Source organism: Cupressus sempervirens, chromosome 5 (genome assembly GCF_028749045.1).
Source record: "Cupressus sempervirens isolate cs-2001-9-10 chromosome 5, ASM2874904v1, whole genome shotgun sequence".
NCBI lineage: Eukaryota > Viridiplantae > Streptophyta > Pinopsida > Cupressales > Cupressaceae > Cupressus > Cupressus sempervirens.
This window is the reverse complement of record NC_143122.1, coordinates 770,862,792-770,887,902: the sequence shown is the minus strand read 5'-3', so window position 1 is coordinate 770,887,902 and position 25,111 is coordinate 770,862,792. Positions and strand designations below refer to the sequence as shown.

Sequence of the window (25,111 nt, the reverse complement as noted above, 5' to 3'; positions counted from 1 at the left end):
CGTCTCTTGAATGCATATAAAAGATACTTTAAGAAAATATCCAACTCATGCACTAGTCACAAAGATCATATTCCAGCCATTCATTTTTAAGCTAAGTGGGAATAACAACACCAAAGGATGATATTTAAAAATAATTCCATGAGTCCTAGTATATTCATCTAAGGAATATCACACATAGACGTTAAATTTCAAAGACACTCTCCCCCTCTTTAACATAATCATTTAGAATCTTTAGCTTTCATGTAGAAAATTCTAGCAAGTATTATTCCTACTAAAAACATTTTTATGCACTATCAGATAACTATTCTAATTATAGCCACAGCCATCATTTGAAATTGAATTAAATTTTTATGAACAATTGAGTTTGGTCTCTATGTTACATGACCTATTACCATTTGAATTGTTTGTATCTAAGCTATTGCTTTCCAGACAAGGTGTTGAAATGATATTATTAACAATGACCCCTATAGATAAATTGGCATTCTAAAGATGTTTGATGCAATCCAAACTTCTTGTCTCTAACCTACAAGTTGTCATTAAGTATGATGCTCTGTTCAATATTATTTGGAAGTCTAACTAGTTAAGTCCAATCACTAAAGTTTGTACTTAGTATCTATTGTTATGAAAATGGAATAAAATCGAGAATTCATTTGAACCTCATTAATTATTGTCAGGCCCATTTCTAATGTGGTGTGTGTATATATATGAAGAACTAAATACCCAATCCAGATTCTCATTCCATCAATTTCTGAATTTAAGATTTACTTCCCAATTGGACACTACTTCTATTTATTGAATGAATAGAGAAACCATTTTACACTAATATCTATGATAAGGGGCCAATTAATTTAGCTTTTAAATGACTAGCTAAATTATCCAATGATCTACTTGTGTAAACATAAGTTGAGGAATCAATAATGACACTTGTGTATACTAAGTTTCAAATACAATAGAATAGAGACATATGGGTATGCGTAGGATCATGGTGTGTCAAAAAGTGGTGATTTGAAAAATATGTAGTTCCAAAATACCTCAAAGAATTTCAAAATCTATTTCAAGGCCTAGTATATCTTTGGATACCAACCCTATGTGGTCAACTTTTAGAAACATCTAAAATAATATGTTTTTGGCCTATTCTTGTATTTTTTAAAATTCAAACATGTATCTAATGACTTTTTTCCCATTCAAATTTGATGAAAAAAAAATGGATTTCTTCAGAATTTACATAGCTTTCCATAAATGTAATGTTTGTCAAGTTACGATTTCAGTAAGTAACTATTACTTATTTTCTAATGGAGTTATATATAAAGCGTTGATTGACACAGTAATTGAAAAATAACTATAACTTCTAAATGGTACTTAAGAATTTACTTAGCTTTCCATAAATGTAATGTTTGTCAAATTACGAGTTTAGTAAGTAACTATTACTTATTTTCTAATAGAGTTATATATAAAGTGTTGATTGACACACTGATTGAAAAATAACTATAACTTCCAAATGGTACAATAATTTTCAAATCCAAAAGATGCAACACATTCTATGCTTATTATATAAGAAAAAATAAACAAAAAAATTATAGAGTTTTGAATTAGTTAAGATGGTCAGACACGAGAGTTTTTTAGTTTTGTAAGTACTATAGTATAAAATTCATAATTAATTATTTATTTAGAATAAAATACCCTAAAATATGCATCACATCCAAGAATGAGTTTACTTCTTATATCTAGAATCTTATTAAAAAATACTATCATTTGATTTTGATTAATGTGGATAGACATATGTCGATTTCTTATTTTTGTCTTGAACATTTCATACTATTGCATTAAAATAAAAAATTTTGACAAATAAATTTTAATTTTTTACTAGATAAGGCTTAGTAGTTTAGAAACTCAATTCAATTCCCTAGAGATTATTTTTTCTCAACTTTTTGATAGAAAGTTCATAACAAGTTCAAAATTGCATGTCAAGTTGACATAATCTTGATTTTCTAATTTTTCATTTCCACTTAAGGCAATAGTTTGGTTGACCATTATTCTACACATATCCATACTCTAATTCCTAATATTACACAATATCTCATCATCATACAAGGTGATTACTTGTTGCTCTAATATATTGGTGTAGCCTACTATCATTTCCATCATTGACATTAAAGATAAAAATGCTAGTTTCAAGCATGGTAATAAGTTAATCTTTGCATAAATTTATTTTAAAAGTACCCAGATTAATGCATAGGGGTATGTGGTGGATCATGGTCAGCCAAACTATGCTCTTAAGTGGCAATAAAAAATCAAAAAATTAAGGTTATGTCAACTTGGCATGCAATTTTCTACTTGTTATTAACTTTATATAGAAAAGTTGAGAAAAAAGAATCACTAGAAAAATAAATCTAGTTTCTAAAATACTAGGACTTATTTCAAAGAAAAAAAATTGATTGGTCAAAATTTTGAATTTTAATGCAATATTACAAAAATTTAAGAAGTAGACGTATGTCTAACCACCTTAATTAAAATCAAATGATAATATTTTTTAATAATATTCTAGATATAAGTAGTAGACTCATGCCTAGATGTGACACATATTTTTGGATATTTTTATTCTAAAATAAATAATAATTAATTAATTTTTGACTTTAGTATTTTTGGAATAAAAAATTCTCGTGTCTGACCACCTTAACTAATTTAAAACTCTGCAAAATTCAAGTTTTCATTTTTTTCCCTTATAGTAGAAGAAACATAGAATGCGATGCATCTTTTGAATTTAAAAAATGTTGCACTATTTAAAAGTTATAGTTGTTTTTTAGGCAGTGTGCCAGTCAGTAGTTTATATATAACTCCATTAGAAAATAAGTAATAATTATTTACTAAACTCATAATTTTACAAATCTTAAATTTATGGAAAGATAAGAACATTCTTAATAAAAACTTTTCATTTCATCAAATTTTGGTGACAAAAAAGTTGTCAGCTACATGTTTGAAGTAAAAATCACATAAAAATAGGCCAAAAGCACATTTTTAGAATTTTTTAAAGTTGACCATATAGGTTTGGTATCAAAAGATATAGTAGATCTTATAAAGATATTAATTGTTTTCATTTAGTATCAGGGTCAGTTGGAAAAGAGTTGGAATAGATTTTGAAATGGTTTGAGATATTTTAGAACTAATATTTTTCAAATTGCTACTTTTTGGCACACCATGATCTTGCACATACTCATAGGGCTGGAACCAAAGGTCTTGATTCATAGTTTAATCACATTCTATTTTGAATTTGGTTAATATCTACAATGTTTGACTGAAGTTTCCATTTGTCAATTCATTATTAAGCAACAAGTAACAAGAACATGGCAAATGAAAAACATTTCTAGAATGAATACTAACCGTTAATTATACACCATTATCTCCATACCAAGAATTTTGTAATTTTAGAAGAATAGGTAGTAAACAGACATAATCCAATTTTACAAGTAATGAAATAATAAGCGTTGCAATAGAAAAAACCAAAAAAAGAGGAACTTGTGTATTCACTTTTAAATCTGAAACACCTCCTAATTTTCTTGTTCCAATGTTTTCACCATTCAGTAGCCACCAAAGATCTAAAGGTATGTTGTAATCAAATTATTAATTCCTTTAACCATGCTAAAACTATCATCACTTGACTAAAATTAATGTTTGGAGAATATTCCTTAGCTTGAACAAGTCAGGAAGTCACGGCATCACAAAAAAGTTCATTCATAAATATGGATGTACAATTAGGCCTTTGGTTAAGATAATCAAGTTAATATGCATGCTCCCAAAGATCTATGGTCAGAAGTGGAATGTAAGCCCACACCATATGGTTCAGAGCATTCAAATTCTTTTCAATAACAAGTTGATCATTTCACCCCTTTCAACCAAGCCACCAACCAGGATGCTATGAACTAAACAATTTAGAACTAATCTATTAACTTATTCAAGAAAGTTTCAGAGAGGAATATTAGTGGTGTATGTTATTAGGTTTATAATTAACTACATTTATTTTAATAATTACATTCAAACACTAATGCCAATTTCACTTTATAAATGATAAGAATTTTAAAGAATAAAATCCATGTTGAATTAAGTTCACCAATTTATTGAATTTGAGGGAAGATAGTTTATGACATCCTTTGCCCCTTATGAAAATCCATCATCTTAAATGCTATGAGATAGAAATTGCATTCATATCCAAGAATTTTAAGAATTTTACAATAACATGATCATAAATCTAACTTGAATTATGATAACATTATTACACAACTTTTCTAACAAGTGCTAACACATATTGATGCAAACATAATTTAAAGATATATAGACACTTGAGATAAGAACATGTTATAGTTAATCATTTTGAGAATATTGTCTACATGGGTGTGTGAATTCAATTACCATCCTTTAGTTTTACAAGGTTAGAATTACCTCTCTCCAATAATATTAACCCCTTCTTATGATGTTTTGTTCACTCTATTGCATTGCATGAACAACACCAAATCTCAATCCATCATATATCATAAGTCAAATTAATTATCCAACCAAGTGTCAAATCAAATACTTCCTTATCTCAAGGATTATCAAAATTAAGCAACATATTACCTTAAAATCACATGATATCATGCACATGCCTATGATTACTTATTATACCTTGGAATCACATGGATTTGACCCCAGTAATAGATACTTCATCTACACTTCCTGTCATACTTATACATATAAACTCAAAATACTTTTAGCTCATTCTTAGTATCAATAGCTGAAAAAGATAAGTATTGAATAAAAATATTAGGAGCCATCATTTTCCTTTAAAGAAATATTTAATCACATCTTGATCATGCGTAACAAAAATAATTAACCATATGTACCATCTAACATGTGGTACTCACTAAGTAAGTGTCCACATCAATAAGTCAATTTCTATGAAACATAATCATGTTACACCTAACTCTTCATCATTTAAATCATCATGAAATATTTAGACATCCACATATAAAATAATTAATGTACTCATCAACATTTAATCATTATTATGCATACAAATGATCGTCGAAGTTGACATAGAATGAGACTACATCATAATGCATCATATAGCTTAGAATTAATGATATACATCTAACCAATAAGATAATTAAATAGATGATATCAAGGTCACATAGTCATATATATCAAAGAAACATTGATTAAAAGTCTAAGTCAAATATAGAATGACTAATCCTATGTCAAATAACATATCAACTAGGAGACCAACATACAACTCAAGACAATCAAATATTTGGTCGATGTTCATTGACAAGGTTGACTAAGTCAAATGTTTTTAGAAATTCCTATAAAGGAGTTGCACAAGGTGGATCATGACATATGCATAGCATCAATACAATATATACTCAATATTAGATACACGAAAAATCTATTGATACCCTTTTTGCATTCTTATAGAAAGATCACATTTTCATACACTTGCCACATAGGCCAAAAGGTCAAGTCAAGTCAAATCCACATAGTCAAATCATGAAATAAACAAAATTGTTGGAAATACATGAGAAGTAACTAAGAGGAGAGGGGTGAATTAGTTACCACTAAAATAAATCCCAGATCCCTTAGAAGTCAACATAGAACTTAAACTCTAGAAAAAATACTCTAGATCAAAAAATTCATAGGAACTTGGTTAATACTGATAATATGTTGTAACTTGGTAATAGCCTAAATAACAACTTTAACTTGGTAATCACTAAAATAACAACTATAACTTGGTAAATTCTTAACATGCAAATCTTAAGATATTATCTATGTTTAACCTTACCTAACTTAGTTGCATACACATGAAAGAAATAGAATGAATGCAACTAACACCAAGATTTAATGTGGAAACCCAATTTGGAAAAAACCACCAATTGTAGCTAGTTACTATTTTTTACTATTCTTAAGTGATTCCTATTAGGAACCAACCTAGTTAAAGTTTACAAAACACACTGTTAGATGTGACCCTATTAGAGGATTTAATCACCCTATTAGGAGTAGCCTTGTTAGAGGTCTTTAGACACTTCAATCTTAAAATGTCACCTTGTTAGAAGATTTACAAAAAGTTGGTATGCCAAATCTAGTAAGAGATTTAGATCATTTCTACAATGGTTATAGAGTAATGATGAGATGACTTGATTTTTAACGCAAATGTATTACTGATTACAAATCTTAATTCTAGCGCAAATACTTGATCCTTCCTGATCAAATGTATCATTGCAAATCCTCAAGGACATTATTTTTATCCTTCTAATTTTCTTCCTCTTAGCATCTTCTATTCTTCCATATAGTCTCACACATTCAATCATCAACTTTACCTTATACTTAAATCATACACATCATTAAGTTAGCTTGAATACAACTTAGAATAATTAACATTCATCTCCTTAGTTGGCCAAAACTAATAAACAAATCAAAAAAATAAGAAAATCTTTCATTAATCAACCCTGCTTGGTAGACACTAACTCATAAATGCTTTTTCTGTGTTAACCAAGTGAACTCAATTAATACTACATCTTTATAAAGTTTCTTTGGTAATTGAGTGAGTTTGGTTAACATTGGTTCCATCCAACTTTCCTTTTTTATTTGAGTGATCTTAGTTAACACTCAACTTCTACAAACTTCTCCATATTCATTTAGCTTATTTCTAGAAACCCACTTCGTGCCAATATATTAGGAGTAACTGAGAGGGCAAGGGTGAATCAGTTACCACTAAAATAAATCTTCGATCCCTTAGATGTTAGTATAGAACATAAACTCTACTAAAATTATTATAGCTTGAAAAATTCACAGACACTTGGTTAATACTGATAATATATTATTTAACTCAATAATCACTAAAATAACAACTATAACTCAGAAAATTCTTAACATGCAAATCTTAAGTTATTATCTGTGTTTAACCTTAATTAATTTAGTTGCATACACAAGAAATAAATAGCATAAACACAAGTGACACCAAGATTTAATGTGAAAACCTAATTTGGAAAAACCCACTAATTGCAACTAGTTACTATTTTTCACTCTTCTGAAGTGAGCCCTATTAGGAGCCAACTTTATGAGAGGGTAAAAAATACAATATTAGGTGTGAGCTTATTAGAGGATTTAATTACCTTGTTAGGAGTGGACTTGTTAGAGGTCTTTAGACACTTTAATCTAGAAATGGCACCTTCTTAAAGGGTTTACAAATAGTTGCTAAGCCAACTCTATTAAAAAATGTAGATCACTACTATAATGGTTAGAAAGTAACAATAAGATGACCTAATTTCTAATGCAATTGTATGTGATTACAAATCTCAATTCTAGCTTGAATACTTGATCCTTCTTGATTGAATGTATCTTTGTGACTCCTTACAAATATTTTTCTTATCCTTCTAATTTTCTTCCTCTTAGCATCTTCTATTCTCCCATATACTCTTACACATTCAATCCTTAACTTGACCTTATACTTATATCATACACAGTGTCAAGTCAACTTGAATACAACTTAAAATAATTAATATTCATCTTCTCAATCGGCTAGAACCAAAAAATAAATAAATAAAACTCAATATGAAAATGTAATAAAATCCTTTGTTAGTCGACCATACTTAGTGGATACTAACTCATAAATGGCATTCTTGCGTCAACCAAGTGAACTCATTTACAAAGTTCCTTTGGTAACTAAGTGAGCTCAGTTAACATTGGTTCCATCCAACTTTCTTTTCTTATCCGATTGAGCTCGGTAAACTCTCAACTTCTGTGAACTTCTCTTCAACGCCTGAGAGAACTTGGTAGACACTGTCTTTCAACTTGAAAAATATTGAAATGCTTGGTAGACATAGGAATCTATCTTCATTGCCTAAGTGAGCTTGGCATACATATGATTTTTTTTTTTAACATCAAAGACAATATACAATTAACCAATTATTTTCAACAATATTAGCCAGTCAACGAAGTACCTTAGTAATAAAGGATTGGACATCCTTTTACATTGACTCCATGACTAGACAAAATCATGTATATTCTTAAGAATAACATACTGACTTCATTTTATTTGTCAACCTAGGAGTGTAAGCTTGAGAGGGTGGCTACAAAGTATATGCTTTGAATGTTGAAGCAAAAATAAGGGAGATGACACCAAATTTAAACAGTTAGACAGGCAAGTTCTGCTTGAAGTTACTTTGGAGGGAGATAGTTCTTTGCATATTGCTGCAAGGGAAGGCCATCGGCCTATTGTTCAATGGATTCTTTCAGAGAAATGTTGTAAGGCTGCAAGGGAAGGCCACCGGCCTTTTGTTAATGGATTCTTTCAAAGAAATATTGTATGGCTGCAGCGGAGAACAATGATGACAATACTCCACTGCATGAAGCTGCTAAATGCAATAATTTAGATCTAGTCAAAGATCTCCTTCAACACAGGAAACAATCTACCTACTGTTACAATAAGTTCAGAGAAACAGCCATGGTAATAGCATGCAAGCATGGTCGTGTAGAAACAATTAAAGCCAAGGAATATATTGACACAATGGAGATGCAGCAGTGTCTTAGACTGGCAGATTACTTGGGATATTCAGGTCAGTTCGCACTTTTTTTATTTTATTTTTGAGTTGTTGTCAATATTATGCTTGTAGATTGCCTCCCAAGTTACTAACTATGGGCAATATGAATACGAGGCAGATATAGTGACAGCGATACTTGACAAATCCAAAGTCCCTCTATTTAATTCTGTTCGCTCATCAATTCGGTTTCTGATCGATTTATTGATTGGTTTACTTGTTGGAAATGAAGGTAAATTTATACATCATTTGCACATTTTGAATTATACATTTTTGCACTATGCATAAATATATTGATTTTAGGTACTGTTAATGTGAGCAGATGTAGCTAGAGGGGCAACCACAAGTCTGATTGCAGCTGTCCATGCAGGACATCTTGAGACTGTAAAGGCGGTTCTAAATTTTGTTTCAAGCCATAAGAATTTAATGACCGTAAAGAATGAGTTTGGATTGTGCGCAATACATGTAGCAGCCATCAAAGACCGTTGGGACATAATAGAAGACAATTTTACATATTGCCGTGGAATATGATAAAATTGCTGTGGTGCAAAATTTACTGGCAAATAAAGAGGCACAAAAAGTTGCGCAATTGGTGAGCCACGATGAGGACTGTTTCCACAATACAGCCCTACATTTGGCAGCGAAAATAGGAGTCGGTCACCAGGTTTGACAGCTTCAGTTTCCCTATCTTTCTGCTTCTTCCTCCTTACCCTTGGCTAATTATATAGATTAGTTAGTAACAACAGGTTTACTATTAAAATAGTTGAGAGGGACATATATTTATTTAATGTTTAATAAGTACATATATCAGAATAGTTATTCTGGAATAGAAAATGGGGATACATATTCTCAAAAAATTATATATTCTAAAATAAATAAAATTGAAATCGGAATACGTATTCCTATTCTTAATTTTGATATGGTGCAACCAAATGAAGAATTTGAAATTTTAAAAATTGATGTATGCCTATTCCACTCATATAAGATCATCTAACACTTATTGGATTAACTGCAGTCTACTCAAAATAATGGAAAAGCCTAACACACTTATTTGTTGCTTTCGTTCAGTAGATATAATCAAATTGATAAGCCACATTAAGCCTTATATATCTATTTAGGTATAATTTTAAGTTCTCAATTTCTTGTACTTATTTAACAATGTGTATAAGAGCTTAAGGTATTCTAAGAGAGAAAGGAAGAGGGGTATTTGGATCAAGTCCAGAATTTGACGGTCATGACCCTCTCTATTTTGTGTATTTTTTATGACTGTTTGGTTATGTTAATAAGTTTAATTTTACATTTTAAGATAAATATTGATTTTGAAAAATCACCATTTTATAACAATAAATTAGTAAGATATATAAAAAAATTTCCTTAAAAGTTTTTAATAGATGTGGCTACCCTCCCTACAAATTGTATAGTTAATTTTCAGCATTTGATCTTCATGATCTATGTAGTTTGCGAAAGCAACAAAAAATTTGGAAAAAAATCAACATGTTTTCATAAATCTGAAAAGAAAAAAGTTTGACTTTGTTTTGTCCTTAGTGCATTTTGTTTGGATATTAGCCTATCTACTTTTAATTCATACATTCAAAAAATAATATAAAATTCTAAAAAGTAATTAGAAATTGGCAAGTAATATTACAAATTGTAAAACAAATTAATGGACTATGTTCTAAAAATATTTGCATATGATGAATTTAGACAATTTATTGATAAACAAGTATGATATTCACCATTTTATATAACTTTGAGCCGGTCACTCAATAGTGAAAACACAACAAATACAACCATCGAATTCGAATTCTATGCCTATTGTTTCTACTAGTATTGTTGATGGGTTAGTTTGATCCTTAGCACAAAATGTTTTTGTGTTTGGAGATTGTATAATTATTGTTAGCCCTTGGATTTTTGCTAAATGGTGGCCCAAATCCCAAAAGCCTATAGGAGGTGAGTAGGATTATGTCATCTTGCAGGGAAAGTACCTCAAAAAGTAGGAGAGCTCTTTTGGGTCGAAGAAGACTCTCTAGATGGGTTGTGCTTGAAAGCATCTATGTCAATGCAATAGAAATTGAACCTGGGCTTCTATTTCTATGGTTTTTATGTGAAATAGATTGGGTATCCATATTATTTGTTTCCTTCTGTGAAATGATCTGATTGATTCCTCTATTTATCAAATTGAACATTCTGAATGCCATTTCTTTATCTTCACTTTCTATGCATGTTTTGTATGTATTTTTCTAAGGATTATGAGCATAGGAGAAATCTCTAAGGTAACCTATTTGTATTAATGATAATTGAGAAATGATAGTTTATTTGAATGCTTTTTATTAGTTTCTACCATAGCAAGAAACTACTACTAAGGCATGCATCATAACTAGTGATTAAATTTTGTTCCAACTACCAATCATCAAAAACAATTCTTTAGGTATTTCTTTGGATTCCCATCTCTCCTAGGAAACTTACATATTTCTTAACATGTATATTAATTAATATATTTTCTCTATTCTCCTATTAGACTGTACAAACGGTTGTAGATGCTGAAGAAAGATTTCATATTCCCAATGCAAGAGAAGACATTGTTCTGTCATAATTTTATGGGGAGTGGTGACTACAAAAGCTGTAGGCTAAGAGCATAATATATGCACACGAGTTTTCATGTACAAGAGATGTGGAAATTATCATTTTAGTGCCACGATCTTCTAAGAAATAGCCTTATTATAGTTTCTTTCCTTAACAATGAAGCTTTAAATGTATTCTGAATTCATCTAGGTGTGGAGCCGAGGTAGGCATTACATTTTTTAAGAGCTATTGAAAGTGGTGAGTTGGGGATCAAATATTAGTCTTTCACTTGATGCAACTCTGTAATTTACAGATTTACAATTCCCTAGCTTTCATAGACTCACCTGTGTTGCTATGTTATAATGAATAGGACTCAAAGCTGATAAGATGGTTCTATCCAAACAACAATCTTCAAAATCCTTGAAATCATCAAACTCTTGTGCACAAGACTTGGATCCAGTTTGTGGCTCTTTTTTTTTGTAGCACACTTCTTTGATTCAGAAGGCAACCCATTTTCTGAAAGAATCTCCTTACTCTTGCAAAAATTTAATTTATTTTCACTTGCATTATGTTTAGGAGCTACAACAATGACATCCTTTCTAGGTTTTCCTCTCCCTTACTTCTCAAAATGCTCCATGCCAACCAATTTGATTTCCACTGCCCAGGTGCCTTTTTCCTTGGCTGCCTAGAATTGTCAGCATTCTTCTTTGGTCAACTCCACTCCTTCTATATTGCTGAATTCTAAACCAAACAATTTGATTCTACCTCACCTGATGTACCTATGTTTATTTTTTTTCTAGCATTAATAATTCCACATGCTTCCATTATGCTACCTATCCCTATAGCCTTCTCTTCTTCTTCATCGTTTCCTCCAGCCACATGATAATCATTTTTTTCTTACGAAATTTTACTAGCCTTAGAAGCTTTAAAAGGATTTGTAGATTTGACTGCCTTAACATGTTTTACAATTTCAACTAGCTTTTTGATTTTCGTTGCAAGAGTTTCTATGTATTTTCTAGCATTCACATTGTCTCCCTTTTCAACACCAATATTTTCCTCAAGACCTTTGCATTCCACTAAATGCTCGTTAGGCTTCAAACCTTCTATCCTTAGAAGATCTTTCTTAGTATGAATCTATTTAGACTCCTTACCACATCTTTTCCACTCCAATTTAACCTTCTTGTCCTTAAATTAACCTTCCATTTCTTTGTGAGAATTCAAAATTTTACACAGCTCATGAAGCTCCAAATCCTCACTATACCCAGTTCTAGGAAGGGATATTCTTTATAACAAAGCCATTGGCATTGCCCATGGTATGTCATACCTTCACCATAACTAAAATGTGGAGATTTAAAGTCCAACAATATGCTCTTGAATTTAGATATGTAACCTCACATCTCTAATTTTGGTATTGCTTAACTCATTGAGAGATCCTTCTTTGTTGATTCTTTCTCTGTTTTGGGTACTATAGGCTACATTTTTCATGGTGAGAGCATTTCTAGAGCAATTTTTATGTAAGATTTTTCTTCTTTTGTTTTTTCTTGGATTTCATTGGCTTTTGTTGTAGATCTCTATCATTTCTAAATATCATGGACTTATCATGGGCTTTTGACAATCATTCTATTGATCATTGAGAAAAGAAGCCTCAACAATTAAACCTAGGTAAATCATTTTTTTACTCTAGATGACAACTCATACCAAGGAAGAAAAGATTTCATATTGATTGGGCCTTCATTTGATGGAACTAATTAAATCCCAATTCCCAAAATTTCAAACTCAAGCAAGTTCCCATTGATAATTATAACACTTAGGGCTTATTATCATCACATTTAATTTCAGATCAAGAATATGAAATATTTGATTCAAAAAAGTGCAAAATCAATTCCCTCAAGGTTCAGGACAAATGGCTTATCTTCCACCAGCATTGCTCACATTTGTGGGACAATCTCTTTCCATTCTAGTCCATTTATAGCCTATTTATAGACCTAACTTCAATGAGCTACCACCCAAATTCCAACATTTTCAAACCTATGACAAAGATTCCCAAGGCACTAGTAAATATGGATGGGGCTACAGGCATTTCAGAATTGAATGTTATCAAACTAGCAGGTTCAACTAGACCGTCCTATTATTGAAATTTTCGTGTAAACCCTCTAGACAATTTGCATTTCACACAAATCTATTTGAGTTCTTCTATCAATACCATGCATCTTTTTTAAGTCTTCTTCGAGCAAATGAATTGAAAAAGGACTGGACTTATTTATGGATCACCAATCATGCATAACAATCAATTCATTCTATGGCAAGCACAGTCCTTGCTACCATTTACAAGGCTGTAAACTTATATTAGTTTGAGGTAAGACTTATGTGGAAAGAATCCCGAGTCAGCAAAGGGCTCAGACTTAGAAAACTTTTTTTTTTAGAATGAGATTGGAATGCTGGGTGAAGCAAGATTTTCATTTTACTTCACATTTTAATCTGATACATGATCAACCTTATCTTCCTCTATCCCTCTTTCCACAAGGCAGGAACTAAGTTGCTCTGTGGCTCTTGTTTTTAATGGATAGTGGTATGTAAAAGGTAGCTTATGTTGGTGTTTTCCTTCCAAGAGTAGGGCTGGTTAGAAAGGATAAATTAAAAATATTCAAAGTATGCATTGCAATAAAATCAAGAGAAAGTGTTGGGTTTATTGATGGTTATTTCAATGAACCAATTGGAACTTGTCAAAGTCTATGCAGGGATGTTTGATTGGTCTTGATTTTGTAGGGTAATAGGGAGTAATTGCAGCTTCAGTTATAACCTTTTACATTTTTAATGTTGATATTGTTTTTTTTAAAAATGTTTACCATGTTTATGAATATGACTATTCCTAGTAGATTGGCAAGTTGGATCTAATGTTGTTCCAATATTTGAATGTTGAAGGTCTACAAATTATCTTCAAAGGGGTGCTAATCGGCATATTTCTTGGCATATTTCAACTAAACATTTTAGCATTTACATTTGATTGGAAATTCTCTAACATTTTTAGGTTATGTTTTCATGAGATGGTTACATTCATATTCATGTGATTGGAGATGATTATGCTATGGAGGACTCTTGACTAGACTATTGGCATGATACATGTTCTATTGACAAATTATGCTTGTTGGAGTATGTGGTCTTCATTTGTGGAGATGTTAGATTATGTTCTAGATTATGCAAATGTGTATTGGGAGTTTCCAATAGTGGTGCTAAGTATATTAGTCATTGGGTTATATGGTCTTCCTTTTTGAAGATGTTAGGTTATGTTATCATGTTGTATCTTAGTTTATGCACATGCGGTCTTCCTTTGCGAAGATGTTAGGTTATGTTATCATGTTGCATCCGAGGTTATGTAAATCTGCACTAGGAATTTTCAATGATGGTACTAAGTAAATTAGTCATTACGCTAGAGAGCATTATGACAATGAAGTGTTTCTTTTTTAATCTTTTCATAGATTAATCACAGACTTGGGTGAGGCTAGAATTTGCTTGAGATTAGGGATTTTTTGATAAAATGGTTTTCTCTTTTGAGTGTTCAACAATAAGATTAGGAATCTTAAACTAGTGATAGATGCAAGTTCATTTTGGACATAGAGGAGATTGTTTCCAGAGAGCTTTGGTATGACATAATTTCATCTTAGAGGAATAGTCCCACATGCCACTCTTGATCTACTCAACAACGTTATTATCTATTAGGCTATGTTCTATATATTAGAAGTAGCCAAAATGGAGGCTAACCTTGGACAAAAAAGAAAAGCTCAAAATCAATGGAAAGTCATTTCCAATATATTAACTAGTCCCCTTCCTTAGTATAAAAAACCCTCAAACTAAGATGTTCTAAAATTAATTGCTACTAATATCTAAGATCTTATCATCATTATACATAAGACTGGCCAAATTTTTTTTGTTGAACATTAAACAAGTCCATAAAATATCAACATATAAGGCCCCCTAGGCTAAACGAAAACAAGTAATCATAACAAAAATAAATCAAAAGAGTAGCACAGAGGAGGGAGCTAACTCTCCTTGCTTTGGTTCCTTGGGTTATTTAGTAGCAGGCACAATGAATCATCTACCAGAAAGCCATACAACTAATGGGTCATTTCCATGTTCTTATCCTCTATGGTATCCTCCTTGCTCACCTACAATAGATGAAGAGTATTCATAGCCTAACACATGATCCTAACAGAGAAGTTAGGAATGTTGTCAAATTTGTCCTCTAACTACTTATTTTTTGTAATCAAACTATTGATGGTGTCCTCCAACATGGCCATATCCAAGCTCCCTTGGCATTTATCAGTTTTCCCCATGGTACTTGCCTCCTTGTGGGTGTCACTCCCCCAATATTCTCCTGCTTCTTATCAACACCTTCCAAAGGAACCCCTCTTGACTCTTGCGACTCAAATTACCAATTCTAATAGGAGACGTGACCGTACCCTATTCTCCCATCACTCCTTCCTTCCCAAATTCTAGAGTGTCGGCATCATTTTTAAACATATCATACATCAGAGAGTAGAAATGCCTCTCATGTTCCCCTCTAATAACCTCGTCATCCTTCCCTCCACTACTAGTCTCTTCCTCCTCCTATTCCCCAAAATTCCTCATAGTCACTTTCCTTTTAGGTCTAGGGCCAATTTTCTTAACTAAATTATCAGTTAACTCAAAATTGTCAGGTTTTTTCCTTACAAAGGGTAGCCAAGAGTTTATTTTCTCTTAGTCTTTTTCTCGATCTACTACTACCCTTCCTAGCAGTGTGTTGGAAATATTCAAGACTATGCTAGGTTATTGAGAGGGGAGGGGTGAGTTAGTAACCTCAAAAACTTTATTAAATTCAAATCTTGATTGCAATAATCCAATAACCATTTAATTCATTAAATCAGATCTAGTTGTATGCATGAGAAACTAAAAACATAAACATTCATGGCATGTGAACATAATAATTTGATGACCCAAAAACCTTCCAAATAGAAAGTAAAACTGGGGTGGGGATGACACCCACAAATCTTCAATATTGTAGCACAAGTTGGCCTGTTAAGGCTAACAATGATCACTTCTAATGATTTGCCCTGTTAGGAGCAATTAGGATTGCTAGGTCCTCCTTGTTAGAGGTTTTACAAACATACAATAAAGTATGCACTTAGTAAAGAGATTTGATAAAAGAATGTTAAGTCTACCTTGTTAGAGGATTTGGACTAGTTCACCTGTTAGAATGAAACAATAGATCTCTAACTTACAATTGATTTGCTAATAGAGATTCTTTGAAGTATTGATCAACTTTATGTGATAGATATGACTTTGCTACTCCTTTGTTGATATGGCCATACAATACACTTTGTTGTGATTCACATTCGCATGCTTTTTATATATTCTTCACTCTCACTTTTCATTCATGCATACATACATTCATCTATATGGATATGATACAATACATTACACACACACACACACACACACACACACACACACACATGCACACACACACACATATACAAGTTAACACCAATTAAAAAAATTACAAACTTGGCCAATATACAATTTAACACCAATATTACAAAGTTGGCTCAAATGAAGACACTTGGGTTCTAAAGCATGACTTGGTGATGTTCTGATACACGACATCCACTATTATTACTTGGCATCATCATGAATTCAGTAGAAGTAGAAGCTCAATCCATACTAATCATCTTAGAGTAACCTTGAACTCGGTCTGCACTAGTGACTTGGTAGATACTGTGTAACTTGGTAGAAACCAAATTACTCATATACCATGACTGTACTTGGTAAACACCAATTATCATATAACTTGGTTAACACTAACTTCACTTCACATGAACTGATAGCTCAGTTTGAACTATGAAGCTTGGTAACCACTAAACTATTGAAGTTGAACTGTTGGACTTCACACTGCTTGAATTCACTTGGTAACCACTGGAATGCTCAATAGGAAGTGTAAAGCTTGGTGGCTATTGAATTATATGAAAAACACTGTAGACTATTCAATGAGCTCGGTAGCCATACAAAATCTAAATAAGTGTTGTCACTAATAAAAACTTGACTTAATGTCAACAATCTCTCCCTTTGGCATTAGTGACAAAAACACTTATCAACCAAAACTTATATACATTACAGTGTGATACTAGCTTGGTATTGTTTTTGAGATTTTTTAAAATTTGTCTTTAGGTGAACCCACAATAATGGGTTCCACTTTAGTGGGATGAACAAAAATGAAACGAATTGCAAAATGAGAAATTGAGTTTACCATATGTGATAAGTATGTTCACACAAACATGATTTGCATGTTCGCACGAACATGCATTCATGCGAACATGGTTAACATGTTCGCGCGAACCCCATATTTGCATGAACATGCAAAATCACAAAAATTTCAACTTTTTTTTCATTGTTTTTTTTTTTTTTTTTGCTCTTTTGACTGCCATAATTGTAGGAGAATGATCTCCTCCTGTAAAATTAAAAATGCCAAAATGTGTTGATCAGAGCAAGCTTTCCAATGACTATAATTTTATTACATAATTTAATCATTAAGACTTTCAAATATGAGTTTAACTCATTATAGGGTCATTACTGATTGAACATCAACCGACTTTGACACCTCGAAAAAATTAGTAAATTAGGTCTAAAATTTTTTGAAAAATATGGAGGAACTGGCTTATTGAGATACCTTTCTATTCAAAAAAAAAAATGGTTTATGATAAATTGACTTCAAATTATCTGTGTCAAACAGAACATATGTCTGAATTACGGTTCATGTCACTTCAAAACTTCATAAACTATACAATATTCAATCAAAATAAATCAAACCAAATGCATCCTCTGGATATTGATGTTACAAATCTAATGTCGAAAGAATTACTTCATTATCATTTCTAGAAAAAAAGTTATGTGTGTCAAACGGATTGTCACTTTTTAAAATATTGAATTTTATTATGTACCACTTTTCGGAGGAGATTAAAAAAATTGACATAAAAAAATAAATAAATTTAGATTAAAAAATATGGTTACGAAGTAGGAACAAAGTACTCAAAATCACTAGTTTATGTCATCTTGAAATTATTTATAGTTTTGGAGATATAGTCACTTGAACGTGATGTTTATTGCAAAAATATTGATTTCAGTGTCAAAATTGGTCAAAAAGTCAAACCGATTATTGTGGGATCACCCCTTTGTAAGTATATACAATATACTTTCCTTTGCATGATTCTACCCTATACAATATACATACTGTCTCTCATATATATACATTTTGTTTCTCCCCCTTTTTGACAATAATGCCAAAGATTTATTCAAAACTTATTTACACAGAGACACCAATATAAGAAAGAAACTCAAAATGTACCTTAAGTATGAGTGCTAAAGTCTTATCCTAATTTTCTTGCAAAGCTTTGCACATATGTAGAGCAATCCAGACTTCTGTAGAGAGTTCTATCATGGGATATGTAATTGAGAAGTTGTTGTCATGGATCAATCTTTTTGAGTAAACAATGTGCTTCTACATTGTGTCCATAATGGGAAGGATCATATTCTAAATATCTATCAATGAAGACCAAATCCTTGCTTCTTCTCTCAACAACTCTACCTGCATATTTGACAAGAATCTGATTTTCATATGATGTGCAGAGCTTGAACTAGGGTCAAGTCAAAACTGTAGTGCACTAGCCTTCAAATCTTCATCAATTTTTGTCAGTTTTCTCTATATTTCCTTTGTGAAGTTGGTAACATTGCATAATTTTCCAAAAAATGATGTTACATTTGTGCAAGAGTTTTCAAGATTGGTCAAAATTGGGGAAAGCTCCGCTTCCTGAATGGCAATTTGTTGAGCAATGTGCTCAAGCACTTTGTTATCAAATTTCTTCTCTGCTTTCTCAATCAATTTGTCTTGACCATTTGAGTCCTCATTAAACTTCTAGACTACCTCTTTTAATTGAAACAAAATGTGTTTAGAAGTGTCAACTTCAACACCTATCACCTTAGTCAAAATATTCTTAGCACTTTCTATGATTTTATTTTCTTTATCTCTTTCCTCTCTCAATTTCTTTTGTTTTTCTTTCTTTTGGAGGAGTTGACTAGTTATTTGTATTTGATCTACAGTAGCATTATCAAAATCCTATTTTGGAATTTCAATCTCTTCATCTAGGTCAATGTCCTCCTCTTTCTCCTTTCCAATCAAAAGTCTTGTACTTGGTTGAGCCTTAGGTTCAACTGCCTTTGTACTTAATGCCTTAGAATTCGGAATGGAAACAATAGTAGAGATAGTAGGACTAGCTATGAAAATTGATATAGTACCAATAGATGGAATACTAACCGTTATGCTTACTAAATCCAAAACTAATATACTTATAGAAGTATCCAAAGCTGTAGAAAAAAAAACTATAGAACTCAAAACTATACTGACTACTAAAGTACACAAAATTTTAGAACATGATATACTCATTATTAATGATGCTGACTCAGGAGCTGAAGAAGAGGGAGGCTATAGCTCGGTAGATGAAGTGGTAGACACTTTTATTAGTGATGTGTTGAGCTGTGAGGGAGGGAAGAGTGATTTTGATGTATTTGTTGTGGTCACAATCAAACTTGTTGAAGCTATCTCTGAACTTGATGTAACTGTTAATTTTCTTGGAGAATGAGGAAGTGAGGCAATGACTACTGTTGCTATCTTCATAGGATCAGTCTCCTCATCATCCTCATTGTCTTCCGTAGTAGCTTCTTCCTCTTTATCTTCTTCAACTTCTTTATTGTCAAATAGAATTGTCTCAAAGTATGTTCCTTCTTCCTCATCATCACTGTCATCATCCTTGACTTCTACTAGAAAGTCACTTTGTTTATGCAAGTGATAAATACTCTTCCACATACCTGTAGCATTCTTGACTACATGCTCTATATCCTTTAACAATATTAAACAAGTATTAAATCTAAGAGTCGTCTTGTCTTCATTTTTCTCCATAGACTCTTCTACCTCAGCATTGGTAATACTCGATAACAACCACCTCAGGGTTTGTTCATAGATATCTTTTGTTGTTTGAGAAGCTGAGTCCCATCTTGGCTTCAACTTCTATAATAGTTCATTAGAGATCTGAGAGGCTATCTGATCAGGGGAATACTTCCATTTACCCATCTTGGTTAGCATCAATTCTTCAACCTTTTCTTCTCAACCTCTATCCTGGTCTCATACTTTAATGATTTGAAGTTGGTTATGCCTAAACCTTCTTCTAATTGTTCAATTTTTCTTGGAAGGTGGGAGGATGCTTGCTAAACACAACTTTACTACCTTTCTTCCTGAATCTCCAGGTAAACATTCCAGTGGATGGCTTGGGTGACTTGGTGATGATCACCTTGCCTTTCTTCTTTACTAGTTCTTCTTCCTTTCTTGACTCATCTTCATCCTCTGCTTCATCATCATCTTTTCCCTTACCCTCAGTCAACATAAGAGGTGCATTGGTTTTGAGTTTTTGTACTCTCCTCTTGCCTTTGTTAACCACCTATGGAAGCTTGATATCAAGCTCTATTTGTGCCTAGGCATCATCATATGTTCCAAAGTGTGGTGCCTTTTGATCAATAGGTTCGTTTATTAGGGCTTCAATTATGTCCTTTGCTTCATCAATGTTCCCCTAATAAGGAAGAGGTTTTACCCATACAAATCTTGGTTTTACTGCCTGAATGTAGACCTCGTCACTATCTACCATGAAACAGACATTGTCTTTGTAATCTTCAACCAAATTCTTGGGAATCTTGAATCTATTATTCATTTTCTTCTTGAAGACATCAAAGTAATTATCCATTATGTTGACAAAATTCTCACCCATTTCTACAATATACTCATTAATCTGATACAAAATTGGCACATCCTTTCTCCATACAACTGTACCTTTACAAGGAAAAAACATTTGAACATAGAAAAATAGACATGTCAACAATGAACCAAATTTACAAGGGTTATTCTTGGATGTCCTAATACTTTCCATGTTTTTGTTGAATTGTTTCAACTAGTCTGCAAGATCATATGACATATTGCTCTTCATGACCTTGAATGCCAATTCTACTACTTCACACGACACACTATTTAGACAACTAGAATTATAGATCTTGTGAGATATCACATGCATGTCAAATTTTAGTTTTTCATTTGTTACACTACTAATTTTCATGCCTCTTCCATCCCCCTCAACTAGGGTTTTCTTCTCTAACTCCACCCAACCTAGGGTTTTAGTAGTTTTGGCTTTAGAGAGCATAGGAAGGGTAGTGATACGATGAATCATCTTGTTAGTGATCAAAACTAGTTTCTCAAGCCATAACTAACTATTGTGAACTCGACTTAGGATGTATCTAATCCATTTGTTTTGGAAACTTTAGGGCAGGTGGGGAATGTGGGTTAAACCCTTACCTTTCAAGTGCTTATGTTTGGGTTTAAGAACATCATTTACACACAATTAACCTAGGGCATTATCCATCTCTAGGGTTCCAATTTCTTGAATTGCACACTTAAAATGGGTTTAGATATCATTAATGAGTAGTACCTTAAGAGGGATCTGACATTGAGCTCCATTTGGATTGAGGGTTTTCACAATTGTTGGTACAAGTTTGAAATCTGGTGGCTTCCATTCGATTCCTTGGACCAACATTTATGACCCTTTCTTTGCCTTGCTACTACTACTTGATGCTACCATGGCTACTTGTTAGGTTATGAAAACTTTGAAAAATGTTCTACAAATTCCACTCAAAATTGCTTGATCACTCTACAATTTGCTTGATCGCAATAACACTTTAAATTTTTTGGTGAAAAATGAATTCAATTTCCTACCTTTTGATAACATTTTTCCATTAATGCTCAGTGATTACATGATTATGCATGATAGGTTATCATCCATTATTTGTCTAGATCGCTCAGTGAATGCTTCATAACTCTGTAACCAAACATGTGTGACTAGTTACTCCTGACCTTGCTTGGTAGAGTCCATGACCCAACCTTACTTAGTAGATAAAGTAGCTCAGTGATAACTAATACTTATCTTTTGTGATCCCCTTGTATCTTAAATATTAATTTGGATCTTTTCTTCCTTTCAATTTTGGAATTGTTTAGATGTGAGCATGGTAATGCAATTCCAGTTCTTACTGAAGAACTTAGTTGGAAATGGTGGACTCACCCACTTCTTGAGTGACATGACCATCATTGCTAATTTCCTTGGTGGATTTAGGAATCCATTTCTGCCTCATTTTCTTTCTTTTCATTTTCAATTCTACCTGTATTCATGCAATTCTTGGCTAGATGACCAAGTTTTATACAAGTGAAACATCTTATGGTGTTATCTCTCTTCCTTGTGTGATGTTTAACACAGTTCATGCCAATGTGTCCATACTCTCCACAGTAATGATATCTGCACTAGGTGTTATAGTCCCAACCAAATATTTCTTTCACAATTTGCTCTACTAGATTAAATGACTTGGTTCTATAGTTTGATGCCTTCTGACCTTTTTTTTTTGCATTTGTGACATTTCCCTTCAAATTTTGGTTTCCCTTTACATTTATTGGCCTTGTGACCATGTTGATTGCAATTGTCACATATAAAATTGAATTTTTCTTTACCATTACTCCAACATTTGTTTGATGTATGACCTATCTTACCATAGTGATTGCAAGTAGGCTTTTGATTCCTTTGAGCACCTTGTTTGGAGGATTCACCTTCTTCTTTGTATCTAATTCTTACTTTACCTTTTTGTCTGTAGAGATTCTGCTCATTCAGTTGATTCAATTGATTAATGTCTACTTGGGATTTCATGATTCTCTCATTGACTTTCTTTACAATGTTTAGGTCATTTTTCAATCTTTCACTAATTTTCTTTTCAGATTTAAGCTCACTTCTTATTCTTTCATTGATTTTTCTTTCCGAATTTAGATCATTTCTTTATCTTTCATTGACCTTTCTTTGGCTCATGATTTCTTCATTTGCATTAGAGATTTTGATCTATAAGATTTTTATGTTGAAGGGATTAGTTTTGGTCTCATTGTTTCTTCCATCCATTTCTTCTTTCATCTTGTTTCTTTGTTCCAAGATTTCACATAGCCTTATTGATTGAATTGTTTGTTCTCTTTTGAGCTTTCTTATTTCTTCTTGCAGGGAACCATTCTTCTCTAAGAGTTCTTTGATTGCATCATTTGCTTCATCTGAATTGCTTGAAGGGAAAAGGTCTTCAATCTTTTCTTCAATGTACTAGTGATCATTCATTTGATTTGCAAGTTCCTTCCTTCTTTTCAACGATTGGGAAAGTTGAACCTTAGCCTTCTTGAGTTGCGCAATGGCCATTTCTAGATCTAGCTTCTCATCATCAATTGCCCTATCAAGTCTAACTATCTCCATTGTCCTTGATCTTTTCTCAAGCTATCAAGCTTTTATTCGAAGAACCACAAAGCTTTGATACTAGTTGTTGAAAATATTCAAGACTATGCTAGTTTACTAAGAGGGGAGGGGTGAATTAGTAACCTCAAAGACTTTATCAAATTTAGATCCTAATTCCAATAATCTAATAACCATTTAATTCATTAAATCAGATCTAACTATATACATGAGAAACTAAAAACATAAACATTCATGACATATGAACACAATAATTTGGTGACCTAGAAACCTTCCAAATAGAAAGTAAAACTGGGGGTACAATGATACCCACAAAACTTCAATACTACAACATAAAGCTGGCCCTTTAAGGCTTACAATGACTGCTTCTAATGATCTACCCTATTAGGAGCAATTAGGACTGCAAGGTCCACCTTGTTAGAGGTTTTACAAACATACAATAAAGTATGCAATGAGTAAAGAGATTTGACAAAAGATTGTTAAGTCTACCTTTTTAGAGGATTTGGAATAGTTCACCTATTAGAATGAAACAATAGATCTCTAACATACAAATGATTTGCTAATCAAGATTCTTTGAAGTACTAATCACCTTTATGTGATAGATATGACTTTGCTGCTCCTTTTCTGAGATGGCCTTACAATACACATTGCTACTAATTCACATTTGCATGCTTCTTACATATTCTTCACTCTCACTTTTCATTCATGCATACATACATTCATCTATATCGATATATCGATATGATACAATACATTACATCATATATATATATATATATATGAATCCAATTTACAAAATTACAAAGTCAACCAATATACAAGTTAACACCAATATTACAAAGTTGGCTCGAATGAAGACACTCGGGTTCTGAAGACTAACTTGGTGAAGTTCTGATACACGATGTCCACTATCATTACTCGAAATCATCATGCATTCAGTAGAACTAGAAGGTTAGCCCATACTAATCATTTCAAAGTAGTCTCAAACTCGGTCTACACTAGTGACTTAGTAGATATGTGGGTGAAGGCCCTTATAGAATTTGAATAGGAAAAAAGTAAGGTCTTAGTGGTAAACAATATATCTTTTTCCTTTCTCTCTCTTGCTACAAATATTCCACACATAATCCTCCATAGAGTGCAATAAAAAATGAGGAAAAGAGATATGGTCCCTATTCTTAAAGTGATGAAGGATAGGGAAGTTGTAATAGTAAAAAATCTTAACTCTATCTTCCATGGTTATATATGTCAAGATAACATAAAAGTGCATGTTTCATGGTTCAAGAATCTTTTCAAAAGAAAATCCCCCATGAAAATGGATAAGAGCTTTGTTGGGTCAAAAATAAATTTGCAAACTCATCTCACCTGCAACCCTATGTTGCTTCCTCCATCTTGTTCCTTCCATAACTAGGCCCATGATGTTAGCAATCAACTCCTTCATAACTTTCAAGGAAGGCCCATTAATTCTAACCCAACAATTCTTCTAGGGATCCAAAAACTACCATGTCACCTTCTTGTTATGGCCTTCAATTCTCTCCATAAAAGAAATGAGCCCACCTTCTTTAATGTATGTCCTTGTTGCCTTGTCATTCCTAACAT

The 25,111-nt window shown here is 32.4% G+C and overlaps 1 pseudogene; it reads left to right on the top strand.

Annotated features, from left to right (window-relative positions):
- The first annotated feature begins 8,332 nt into the window (after positions 1-8,332).
- LOC149558190 (uncharacterized) overlaps positions 8,333-25,111 on the top strand; it is a 53,164-nt pseudogene continuing 36,385 nt past the window's right edge.